Here is a 13,422-nt window from a genome sequence, read left to right on the forward strand (position 1 = left end):
AACTCTTGCAATAATAAAATCCAACGGATAAGACGTGGCTTGGCTTGGGACTTAGTCAACAAATATCTTAGAGCCGCATGATCACTATGGACGATTACTTTAGACCCGATGATATAAGCACGAAACTTATCTAAAGCAAAAACCACAGCAAGCAACTCTTTTTCAGTGGTGGTGTAATTCACTTGTGCACTATTCAACGTCAAGCTAGCATAGTAAATCACACGCAACATTTTGTCAACACGTTGACCAAGAACCGCCCCCAAAGCTGAGTTTGAAGCATCACACATAATCTCAAAAGGCAAAGACCAATTGGGTGAAACAACAACAGGTGCAGTGCTTAACTTGAGCTTCAGTAATTCAAAAGCATGCATACAAGTTTCATTAAAATCAAAATCTACATCTTGAGAAAGCAGACGACATAAAGGTTGGGTAATCTTAGAGAAATCCTTAATGAAACGCCGGTAAAACCCGGCATGACCTAGGAAACTCCTAATGCCTTTCACATCAATTGGTGGAGGTAATTTTTCAATCACCTCCACCTTAGCCCTATCAACCTCTATACCATCTTTTGACACAACGTGGCCAAGAACGATGCCACTAGTTACCATGAAATGACTCTTCTCCCAACTAAGAGTTAGTCCACTCTCTATACACCTTTTTAAAACCAAGTTAATTTTACCCAAGCAATCAGTAAACGAATTTCCAAACACGGAAAAGTCATCCATGAAAATTTCAACAAAATCACCTATCATTTCCGCGAAGATCGACATCATGCACCGTTGGAAAGTCCCCGGTGCATTACACAACCCAAATGGCATCCTCTTCCACGCAAAGGTACCAAATGGGGTGGTGAACGCCGTCTTATCCTGGTCCTCCGGCGCGATTGCTATTTGGTAATATCCTGACAAACCATCAAGAAAACAGTAAAAATCATGTCCAGCTAAACGATCCAGCATTTGATCAATGAAAGGAAGAGGAAAATGATCCTTTTTTGTTACGGCATTTAGTTTCCTGTAGTCAATACACATACGCCAACCCGTAACCGGACGGGTCGGCACTAACTCCTTGTTGTCATTGAGGATAACCGTGATTCCTCCCTTCTTGGGCACCACATGCACTGGGCTTACCCATTCACTATCGGCGATAGGGTAAATGATCCCTTCTGCTAATAGTTTGAGTATCTCCTTACGTACTACCTCCATGAGGACGGGGTTTAATCGTCGTTGACCATCCCTCTTAGGTGTTGCTCCATCCTCGAGGTAAATCCGATGCATGCACGTGGCGGGGCTAATGCCACAAATGTCGGCGAGACCCCAACCAAATGCCAACTTGTTGCTCCTTAGCACTTCCATCAACGCCATTTCTTGCTCATGCGTGAGCTCGGCGGATATTATCACGGGCTTCTCCTCTCCTTCTTCCAAGTACACGTATTTTAGGTGTTTGGGGAGATCCTTGAGTTCCAACTTGGGCTCTTTGCACTTCGTGGCGTCTTCAAGCACCACAGGCTCATCAATGGGGAGTTTGTCTCTTCGTTCTCTCTCTCTATCCTCGGTTTCCCGAGCAAACTCCTCCATATCCGCCGATCCTGCAAAGACCTCCACTATCTCTTGTTCCTGCATATAAACCATCTCGGCGAGGCTATCAATAGCATCTATATAAGAGCATTCATTAGTAAATAAAGATGATGGCAAAGCACGACTATGATGCACAGAAAAAGACACAGACTCTCCTAACACTGTCATTTTTATTGTTCCATTTTTCACATCAATCAACGTGTTAGTGGTGGCCATGAATGGTCTTCCTAGCAGTAAAGTATGCTCCTTGCCGAGCATGAACTTCTCCTATCTCAAGCACAACAAAATCGACAGGTACTATCAAACCACCCACTCTAACTAGAATATCCTCAATGACCCCGCGAGGATACCTAACTGATCTATCTGCCAATTGCAAACACATTCGAGTGGGTTTTAAGTCGCCTAACTCTAGTTGTTTAAAAATAGAGTACGGCATCAAATTAATCCCTGCCCCCAAGTCAAGCATACCCGAGGCCTCCTTACCATTCCCCAACGCAATATTGATAACAAAACTACCTGGATCTCGTTGCTTGGGTGGCAAGGGTTGTTGCATGATGGAATGGGCAACCTCGGATACAAGAATCTTCTCGTTGTCAACAAACTTTCTCTTCTTGGACGCCAGCTCTTTAAAGAACTTCACATAGGCCGGGACGTTTCGGATCACGTCCAGAAGTGGCAAGTTGACATTCACCTTTGCCAACATGTTGTAGAAATCGGTGAATTGTTGATCTTGCTTCTCATTCCTCAACCGACTTGGGTACGGAATCGGTGGTCTGTATGGCTTTGTGGCCTTGTGAAGCGTCACTAATGGCTCTCCTTGCTTCTCTTCTTCTCTCGGTGGGGGTAATTCTTTCACCATCTCCTCCCCACAAGTTTCTTTAGGGAGCTCGTCAGTGGGGATCTCCACTTTGTTATCCACCTTCTTCCCACTCCGTAAGACTGTGACAGCTTGAGCTTGATGAGGTTGCAATCCTTGTCCATGGAGCTTCCCTGGCTGTTGCTGCTGTTGCATCTGGTTCAAAGTCCCTGAGAGTTGTCCAACGGTTGTCTCAAGACGCTTGATTGTAGCAGACTGTGACTCCATGTTCTGTTTGGTCATCTCCATAAAGGATTGCATGGTGTCCTCGAGAGACGGCTTCTGCGGTTGAGCTGGCTTTTGAAACTGCTGGGGTGCATTCTGGTATTGCTGCTGCTGCTGAAAATTCTCTTGCTGCATAGGGAACTGTTGATACTGCTGATACTGCGGGGGCTGCTGCTGCTGCTGCTGATAAGCTTGCGGGTAGTTCTGCTGCTGAGGAAAGGGAAACTGCTGTTGAGGTGGGTAAAACTGTTGTTGGTTCTGATAACCAAATTGCTGAGGAGGGCGGCGGAATTGATTTCCTTGATTTGATCCCGACCCTTGGCCAGAAGCTTGATTCCTCCATCCAGAATTCTGCTGAGCTCTCCAACCAGAGTTGGAATTCTGTTGACCTTGATTAAACATGGGCCTCTGCTCAAACTGAGGCCTCCCTGGGTATCCCTGAGCAGCATATACCTCTGCCTCCCCTTCGGGTGTGAACTCCCCCATTCGATGGCACTCGTTGGTTCCGTGGCCAAAATCGCCACATATGCCACATCCTTCTGATGACGGTGCCTGAGCTAAGGGTGCTTGAGCTGGCGGTGCTTGAACGGGTTGAGGCTCCACCTGATTCATTCTTAACTGCTGAACTTGCCTCATCAAGTCCGCTACTTACTTCTGCAGCTCATTATTTGGGGCTACAGCCTTGGCTTCGACCCTCCTTCCTCTGACTTATTTTTGTTGAGAACTCGCGGCAAGAGTGTTGAAGATCTCTTTTAGCTCATCAGCTGTCTTTCGGGCAATGTTGCCCCCAGCGGTACTGTCCACCATAAACTGTGCCGTCTGAATCAATCCGTCATAGAAGAACTGCATCAACATGACGGGTGCTAACTGGTGTTGTGGACACTGGCGAAGAAGCTCTTGGAATCTCTCCCAAGCCTCGTGGAGAGGCTCGTCAGCTCCTTGCATGAAGTTCATTATCTGTGTCCTAATCTCCTGTGTCTTGTGATTAGGGTAGTATTTGAGCATGAACTTCTCACTCGCCTCTGCCCATGTGGTAATGGAGTTCGGCGGCAGGGACAGCAACCATGTTCTAGCCCGGTCCTTGAGTGCATAAGGTAAGCACTTGAGTCTCAGCTGATCCTCGGTAAGCTCCAGTAGTGGGAAGGTCTGCACTTGAGTGCAGAAATCACGAATGAATTGTAAGGCATCCTCACTCGGCATCCCATAAAAGAGCGGCAGCAAGTTTGAATCGTTGGGCTTCAGATTGTAATTCCGGACCGCCGTGGAAAGCACTATCGCTGACGTACTAGTAGTCCCAATAATTGGCCTGGAAAAATCTCCCATGTACTGAACATTCTGCTCTGCCATTGCTTCTTGGTCAGGATTGGGCCAAGCTTCTTCTTCTTTTTCAGAATGCACTGAAAGTGTCTCCTCAAAGGCTTCCAGAATGGGATTGGAAGCAATTCTCTCTTCAAAATTTTTCTCTCGAAACTGTGATTCCACAAAACTTCTCGAACTGGACTCGGACTCCTTCTCCAGGCTTGAAAGAACCTCCCGAGGTCGATGAATGTTGTCATAGCAAGGTGCAAGCTTTCTCTTCAAGCTTCTACGTCCTTGCATACACAACACAAACAAACAAATCAAACGCACCGGAGGGAGAAAATAACCGAGTTAAAAGAAATAAACAAAAATAAACACGGAAAACAATGCAACACAATCAAATGCCTAAAGCGTTCCCCGGCAACGGCGCCAAAATTTGACTCAACCCAAAACACCTAATGGATTGACTCGCAATCGTACGAGGTCATCCTAGTGTAATAAGCTAACCCAAGTCGTCTCTCAAGGAAGGCTAAACAGGGCTTTGATCATGCTACGCACAGAAAATAGGAAATAAACCTAAACACTCTAATCAGAAGTTTGGGTCTGACACTTTCTCTCCGATTAACTAATGCGTAATTAAAATAAAGCATATAAAGTTAACTAGGCAAAAGATAGGAAGCCAATAATAACGCAAGAAGGCAAACAAAGCTAGGGTGCTAAACTAGCAATCTAGAAGCAATCATCAATTCAACACCATAAACAACGATTATCTAGGCGAAATAACATATTAACATTTAATCAAATGAATGTTAAGCAAACACACACAATCAACGAGAATTCCGCAAGCAACTAAACGACGAACTAACTAGAACATGGCATTTGAACATTAACGAAATCAACTAGAGTTTCCAACTCCAACACTAAACCAAACGATCATAAACTTGTAAACATCAAAGATTAATAACTACCTAGGCAAGAAACTCAATCAAGCATAAGATTCGAATGCAAGAAAATCTTAATCTCCATAAAAGAAATCTCTAAATATTCATCAACAAGAAAGGAAAAGGGTAAACAATAGCAACAAACTACGAATCACGTAGATTATCTAAACTCAACAACAATTATCTCCAATCATCATATTAATCAAAACACAAAATAAAGATTCAAATAAACCAAAGGATTTAGAAAACCAAGAGAATCTAGAATCAACAACAATGAACTTCAATCTTCACATTCATCAAATACATAAAACACAAAACTCAATTAACCAAAAGATTCATAAAACCAAGAGAATATAGAATCAACAACAATAATCTTCAATCATCATATTCATTAAAGACAAGAAACAAAGACTTAAATAACCAAGGGATTCATAAACAAAGAGAATCAAAGGGAGTTCTTACAAAACATAGCAATCCAAGGAAAACCAATCCGATGAAGTGTTAATTGACATCCAAAGCAATCCAATGAATCCAAAATTGAAAGTAAGTGTTGTGGAACTCTAAAAACCTTAAGAAAGAGGTGAAAATCGCCTATGGAGGCTGCTGGAGACGAGAATATAAAGTGAAACCCTAGAGATGGGTTTTAAACTAAAAAATTCGTAACTGCCAGAACACGCAGTAGGCGGCCGCCTAGAGAAGGCGGTGGCCTAGAAGTAGGCGGTAGCCTAGAGAAGGCGGTGGCCTAGAAGTAGGCGGTGGCCTAGAGAAAGCGGTGGCCTAGAAGTAGGTGGTGGCCTAGAGAAGGCGGCCGCCTCTGGCTACAGCAGTTGTCCCGTTAGTTGCCTCTTGATCCAAAAACGCTCACAACTTCACGAAAAACTTTCCAAACTCCGGAATCCTGCACCAACAAGAAAAAGCAGCAAACAACACTCGGGCAAGAATAACACGGCACGAAAAAGCACAAAGCATGCTCGAAAGTGTATCACACAACTCAACAATAACACTAAGAAACAAGGTAAACAATAAACACTCATTTTGCATTGTTTTTAGGAGTGTTTAAGTGTTCAAAGTGCTAGAATTATGCTTGGTTGTGATATCTTTTGGTTTAAGTTTCATATTCTATTGTGATATTGCTTTTGGGTATGGTTTTGGTTATTTTGCTTTAGGTTTGAATGTTTTGAAAGTTACATATGGATGTTGAAGATCCAAATATCAAGTTACAAGTGTTTCGGATGCGAAAATCGAGGAAACAAGCTTGAAGAGCTCGAAAAAAGGAAGAAACGGACCATCCGACGACCAGCCGGCAACCGCCGGCAGATGAAGGAATTTTAGGCAGCGCCCGGCGACCCAGCCGGCGACCGCCGCGCAGCCCGCCGAGAAATCGGCGTGGCCGGCGATCGGGCGGCGCCCGCCGTGAGCCCGCCGCAGCTAGAGAAAATTTTGTGAAGAAGGCAGCGACTGCTGCCTGCCCGCCGCGGGGTCGCCGTTCGTCCGTGTTTTTGCGTATTTGTGCGTTTTTCAAGTTCTTTTCGAGTTAAAACTCTGTAGTTTACCCTGGTACTATATATAGGTCTTCTTTTTACCTATTTAGGGTTTCCACAATTAATATTTTAGTTTTCTAGCTTTAGAATTTCATTGCTACCTAGTTTTCAAGGCTTGGATCAAGATTGAAGATTCAAGCCGCTACAATCATTCTTATTCGGTTTTTATACAATTTGGTTTTTATAATTGCGTTCTTTTTAATTATGTTTATGTTTTATTTCAGTATGTCTGGCTAGTTTCGTTTAGCTGATTCTAGGGTTTGTAAATAGTTGATTGAATTTATGTGATTTAATTGTTAATACCTTTGTGCCTTCCAGTTTATGATTCATAATTCCTGGTGCTTGTTTTCTTGTGAATTATTTGGCCAATAGTTTGCATGTTTAGCTATTCGATTTGAGACCTAGCGGAGATAGGTGGATCATAGGGAGCTATTCTTAGGAGCTATTGGGAGTTAGTAGATTTTCTTGAGACCTAACGGAGATAAATAATTTACTAATCTACGATCGTTGCTGCTCTAGCGAGAGTGACTGATTAATTAAGTGATCTCTCATCATAACTGGATTAAACTGGTACATAGGATTAATAGATTTATTGCGTAGATTTAGTTAACGAATTTACTACCCTAGGATCAGTTGTCTTTTAATATTTGATTTTTTTTCTACGTGTTTTGATTTATTGTTATTTGCGTTTTAGTTTAAGTTAATTAAACCTTCTTTAAGGTGGTTTGCCTGTCTACTGTTATAGTCTGTTTAGGATATAGCTAGAGTTATTTCGATGTGTCAGCCCCTGTGGATACGATCTTTGATTGCTGTTTATACTACAATTACACCGTGTTAGTTGCGGTATTTCTATTGCTAATAAAATAGTGATCACGGCTCTGGCATTGTAAATCTACTCTGACTGAAAGGTCAGCTCTGGATGCGGTGAGCTCTAGTTATGATCAGCTCTGGATGCGGTGAGCTCTAGATATGGATTGTCAGCTCTGGCACCTTGGTCAACTCTGGCTACCTTGGTCAGCCCTGGCGATATTGAGCTCTGAGTCTGAAAATCTACTCTACTATGGATTTCAGCTCTGACTATGGAACGACAGCGTTGACGGTTTTGTCAGCGCTGGCAAGGCAGCAGAGTGGCACCACTTTGAGCCCAAATACGCACTTTCTGAACACAATCTCCAAAATATCATTCTTTCTCCTATTTTATCAAAATCTCCTACAACACATCAAACATACTCATAAATGCACCAACTTCCAGAATATTTAACTCAAATTTAGCACAATCAAACCCCCCAAATTAAGAACAATTAGACATAAATCAGTTCACATTTTCCAATTATCTTCTAATAATATTACTATTTTATTATATGCTATATTTGGTGGATTTGGATCATTTCTCGATTTATGCGTGTCATCCTTGCGCAGGGGCCATGCTAATCATCTCTGTATTGTTCCAATTTTATCGGATGTCCCCGAAGGGACTATATTTGGTGGATTTAATAACATGTTGCTTTTATTATTCATAAATAAATGTAAATTTAATGATTACCTATTATATATATATATATATATATATATATATATATATAAGTTTGACATTCTAAGCACATGAGTGAAAATATCAAGTGATGGGTCGAAAAAAAGAAATAAAAATATAAAAAATAGAATGGAGTTCAAAATTAAATTAATAAGGTTATAAAAAATGGAAATGTTAGGTCCCGGAGGGTCACTGAACAGGTGTATGGGGGGGAATAAACATGTAGGCTATTTTCGCGGAAAACAAACCAAAACTTCAGTTGGAAAATAGTTGTAGACTGATACTGAGGTGACTTCAGTATTTTGATTTCAGTCAAGCACAGAGCTATAACTGATATCCACGTAAGTCTTCAGTCTAGAGTTTGTGAAATAGAGTAGAGTTACAAATCTTACTGACTATCAGTTGATTGGTCAGTTAGACTAATAACTCAGCAGCGGAAATTTAAATTTAGTTCAAATAGCCTCAAAAAAATTTTGTCACTTAATAAAATCCTTAGTTACACTTTTCAGTTAGTCAGTTTCAGTTGAAAACAAGTTTAACGCATATAAGAAATAACTGAAAGCAGATAAAGAACACAAGGTTTTATATGTGGTTCGGAAAACAAATTCCTACGTCCACGGCCAAATGATCAGTCTGACAAACACTCTGGGCTAGTGCTTACGGGTGCACAACAAACCTTGAACTGAAAATTAAATTTTCAGTACCAACACACTGGGTTGGATTTCTCGCTCACTCTTAGCACACTAAGACACACAAATGTCTTTTCCAGCACTTGGCTAAGATCTCTGGAGTCAAAGCACTGGTCTGAACTTCTCTCTACTCAAGCACTCTTTTCGCTCGGTTGAAAAGAGGTTCGAAATCTTCCAACTAAGATTATTGAGAACAGGCTCTCAAGTAATCGGAAACTTAGGCTTTGAGTACAAGGATTTGCCTAAAGTAATAAGAGAATGTAGATAATCAGTGAACTGATTTAGACTTTGGGGATTCTCTTCTTCGATTCAAACTTTGTAGAAAGTTGAAGGCTGAGTTGCAAATTTGGTCAGAGGTTCAGCTTGTGCGTTTAAATCGGTAAAGATTGTAGTGTTCCTCGAGCTCTATTTATAGACAAGGTCTTGAATAGATCCGTTGGCTGAGATGGTCTTCAGGATTTTAGCCGTTGTGAGATATTCCATGCTTTGGGCTAAGGCTTCAATCTTATTAGCTCCTGATTGGTTGATGGTTTGAATCATTTTTGTCCTTGGAGCAGGGTGCGTCTGAATTTTAGCACGAAAAATGAAAGTTGGTGTACTGAAAATGACGATCTTCATATCGGGTGCATTTAATGCGGTTACAGGAGCATTTAATGCGGGTACCAGCGTATCAGTCTGATGAAGAATGTTGACTGAAAACTCAAGTCGAAGCTCTGTTGTTTACACGTGTTTGCACGTGAGACTTAAGTTCAACTGAAGAATCAGTTAGAGCTTTTTGTCCATAGCTCGAATAGTCGTTGTCTTCAGTTAAATTGTCTTCCTATTTAACTAAATGTCTCTAGTTCACAATGTCCTTCGTATCACCAATATCTTCATTCAGTTGTTCCATCTTCAGTTGGGCTTTGATCTTTTAACTCTTCAGTCTTCAGTTTCTTCAGTCTTCGACAAGGAGAAACTTCAGTTACCTATAAAATTTAGTCCAGCTAAAAGATTGAACTCTATCAGTTGAGTTCAAATAAAGAGGCTAGTCTAGAGAAAAAAAAAACTAAGGGTTTCGGTATCATCAAAACTGGGATAAAATATTTCTTCTATTTTCCAATAGGAGATTATAAATTATGTTTGATATTTTTGTTTAAAAAATAAATAATATTCAATCTACCCTCAAAAAATAGTTCATCTTCGCCATTTTGGGACGTCCACAAAAATTAATCTCTTTCTCCACCACAATACAATTAATTATCATTATTAACAATAATTTGTATGAATTTTGTTATGAATATAAAGATAAATAAATTTATAAAAAAATTAACACCTACTATTTAAAATTTAAAAATATATGTTTGCTCTAAAAAATTCATAATTATATGTAGTATTAATTAAAGTTAGTTCAATATTATATTATATATTTATATATGACCTTATAATTGGTTGATTCCATTGAATGAGTAATGCATCTATTATTTTGGCAAATACCATATTTAGTCTTAGCCTAAATTAATAAATTGTTCATGTATTTTTTATTAAAAGCTTATTTATATCTAATACTCCTTCTGTCCCACGAATTTTGACATATTTTTCTTTCTGGGCCGTCCCACGAATCTTGACATATTTCCAAATAAGGTAATATTTATTACCTTCTTTCTCCTACTTTATCACATTTATTACCTTCAATCTCATACTTTATCATTTTTATTACCTTCTCTCTCATACTTTATTAACTACACACTTGAAACAATAATCTACAACTCTTTAATTCCCGTGCCGAAACCAAACATGTCAAGATTCGTAGGACGGAGGGAGTATATAATAAAGCTACTAATTTTTAAAAATATTAATTGTGATTATTCTGCCAATTCATAAATGTTCGTTTTAAAAAATTAATTTTATGAAATAATAAAGCTTTTATTTTGTTAGTGTACTACTCTATTTTTTTGTAGTACAAAATTATGAAATACAATTATGAATGTTGTATAAAATTAAATATTTCAAAATTAATTAATTATATTTAATATATATATTTTATAATTTTAACTATAACTATTATCGTGCATGGCACGAGGGGCAAATCTAGTAGTATTTAATAAGCAATTACTTGGATGAAACTACTGAAAATATATGTGTGCACATGTTTTTGTATATAATTTTAAGAAATATTTATAATAATCGATTAATTAGATGAGAGTTTGAGAGAGTACATGTATGTTTAAGAAATAATAAACATTAAAAAACATATTAAAATAACATCTGCATTTTATATAAAAAAGTAACTAAAATATAAAAAATAATTTAATATGTCAAAATTTCAAATTGTCATAACTTCATTATTTAGTGTATGAATCAAAACATATTCTTATGTTTGAGATGCATATTGCATATATCATTTATGATGAAATCACAAATAATACTAAAATACCACAAAAATTCCTGTGAAACCAGCTTCACAATTACACTACTTCAATATACAAATGACACTTGTGAAGCCGGTTTCACCATGAAATCGATTTCACAGGAGACCATCTGAAAAATAATTGTGTGTATATAATAAAAAGGGTATAAATAAAAACTTTACACATTTAACGTCTTCGTAGGTTTAAATGCCCATTTTTTCCGGACTATGAGGGAGATGTTTGCAACTGGGTAAAGTCTGGGGGGTCAAAACTCTAGAGGTGTCTAATTCAGGGCCCTATCCGCATCTTTGCCCATATTATAATTAGGAAAAAGAAAATTTGAAAAAGTTCGAAATATAGATTTTATTTTATTTTTAAAATATAATTACTTAAAAATACAAAATAATTTAATATAACAAATTTAGTGATGTGAACCTCGCCGGTAAGGATCTGAATCTTGCTGGTCCGTTCAAACAACACGCTGTGCGGAAGACTTAAAACACGAAAGATAAGTAAATGGAACGATAAAAAATGGAAATCCCAAAACCTCTGAATCTAATCTACGAAATTATCTAGGCGAACGAATCCCTAAACCCCAACGTATGATTGACGCAGCAACTCGGGGATGATGAATGACACGCGACGAGGGTTGGTGAACTCGCGGTTACGTCGATAAATTGAATTTGCTTGGGCAAAATTCAGGAAGAACTCGAAGTCCTCAAGAGAGAATAAACTCACAAATTTTATAAATCAAAAGTTATCTTTTCGTCCAACAAGTAACAGCCATATATTTTGGTAAACTAAACCCTAATCTAATAAAGGAAACAACGTAAAACAAGGAAACTTAAAAACAAGGAAACTAAAGAAAACTTGTTCCGCAAGTTTTGACAACTCTGCTCTGGAACGCCAACTCTGAAACATGGTCTGGCTCTGGAACTTCAGCTCTGTAACTTAGCTCTGCTCTGGACTTTAGTCAGCTCTGGAACTTAGCTCTGCTCTGGACTTTAGTCAGCTCTGGAAGTCCGCTCTGCTCTGGAAGTTTGCTCTGCTATGTCGATATGTTTTGCTCTGCTCTGAACTTTCTACTCTGCTCTGCTCTGGCCATCTGTTATGCTCTGCTCTAGCGCGACTTTAGCTCTGGTGAGATTGACTCTGGTCTGGCGCGGGATTCAGCTCTGCTCTGGCGTGAGCTTGACTCTGTTGTGGCGCGGGATTCAGCTTTGTTCTGGCGCGAGCTTGGCTCTGTTCGAGCTGCATCATTTAGTGCAATAGAAGATTTCAATGATTTACTGATTATATATATAATTGAAAGGGTTAATTGTAGTTTATGGCCCGAACTTTTGAGCCATTTGTAAATATAGCTCGAACTTTAAAAAATACAAAAAAATAGCCTGATCTTTGAATTCATTAGTAAAAACGACCCGAACTTTAAAAATACAGAAAAATGGCATGAACTTTGTAGTCATTTGTAAAAATGGCCTGAACTTTAAAGTCATTTGTAAAAATGACATGAACTTGAAGTCATTTGTAAAAATAACACGAATTAAAAAAAATACAAAATAATTTGAATTTTGAAAATTTGTAAAAATGTTCTGAACTAAAAAAATACAAAAAATAATTTGAATTATGAAGATTTGTAAAAATGACCCGAATTTTAAAAAATCTAAAATGACTCGATCTTTCATAAATACAAAATCTAAAATTACTTGAAAAGTATGTGAAAATTCTCTGTTTGTGCGTAATATGAATTTTATGTACTCGAAGTTTAAAAAATTCGTGTTGTCAATAATATTTTATGAGAGAAAAATTATTTGTACGAGATTAAAAATTCTTATGACAAGAGAATTAATTATTATACTTTATTATAAATATTCCAAGTGAATTTATAATTTTCAAGTCAATGTCGGACTTCCACATTGTCATAATTCGATTCCGAAAGTGTAAGCTCATGCCATTTTTATACAATTTGATAAAAAATGAGTAATTTTTTGTATTAATAAAGTTCGTGCCGTTTTTACAAATGACTTCAAAGTTCGTTCTATTTTTTTGTATTTTTTAAAGTTAATGTCAGTTTTACAAATGACTCCAAAGTTCAGGCCATTTTTACAAATGATTTCAAAGTTCAAGCTATTTTTTGTATTTTTCAAAGTTCAGGCCATTTTTGTAAATGATTTCAAAGTATAGGCTATATTTTTTATATTTTTTAAAGTTCGAACCATATTTACAAATGACTCCAAAGTTCGGGCCATAAACTACAATTAACCCTTTTTGAAACGGTATTTATTTAGTTATTTATTAGGCAATCATCCCATTTTGTAGCAAGCTAATTGTCGGCAATTTTTTAGGAGGTGTGATTCTAACCTTTTCCTTAATTTTATT

At 38.2% G+C, this 13,422-nt stretch overlaps 1 non-coding gene across 1 annotated transcript; it reads right to left on the reverse strand.

The window, feature by feature from the left end:
• Positions 1-7,809: 7,809 nt before the first annotated feature.
• LOC131007467 (U6 spliceosomal RNA) lies at positions 7,810-7,912 on the reverse strand. The gene has a single exon (XR_009096166.1). It is a non-coding gene; the product is annotated as a U6 spliceosomal RNA (small nuclear RNA).
• Between the last annotated feature and the right edge of the window lie 5,510 nt (positions 7,913-13,422).

This window comes from Salvia miltiorrhiza, chromosome 1 (assembly GCF_028751815.1).
Source record: "Salvia miltiorrhiza cultivar Shanhuang (shh) chromosome 1, IMPLAD_Smil_shh, whole genome shotgun sequence".
Classification (NCBI taxonomy): Eukaryota; Viridiplantae; Streptophyta; class Magnoliopsida; order Lamiales; family Lamiaceae; genus Salvia; species Salvia miltiorrhiza.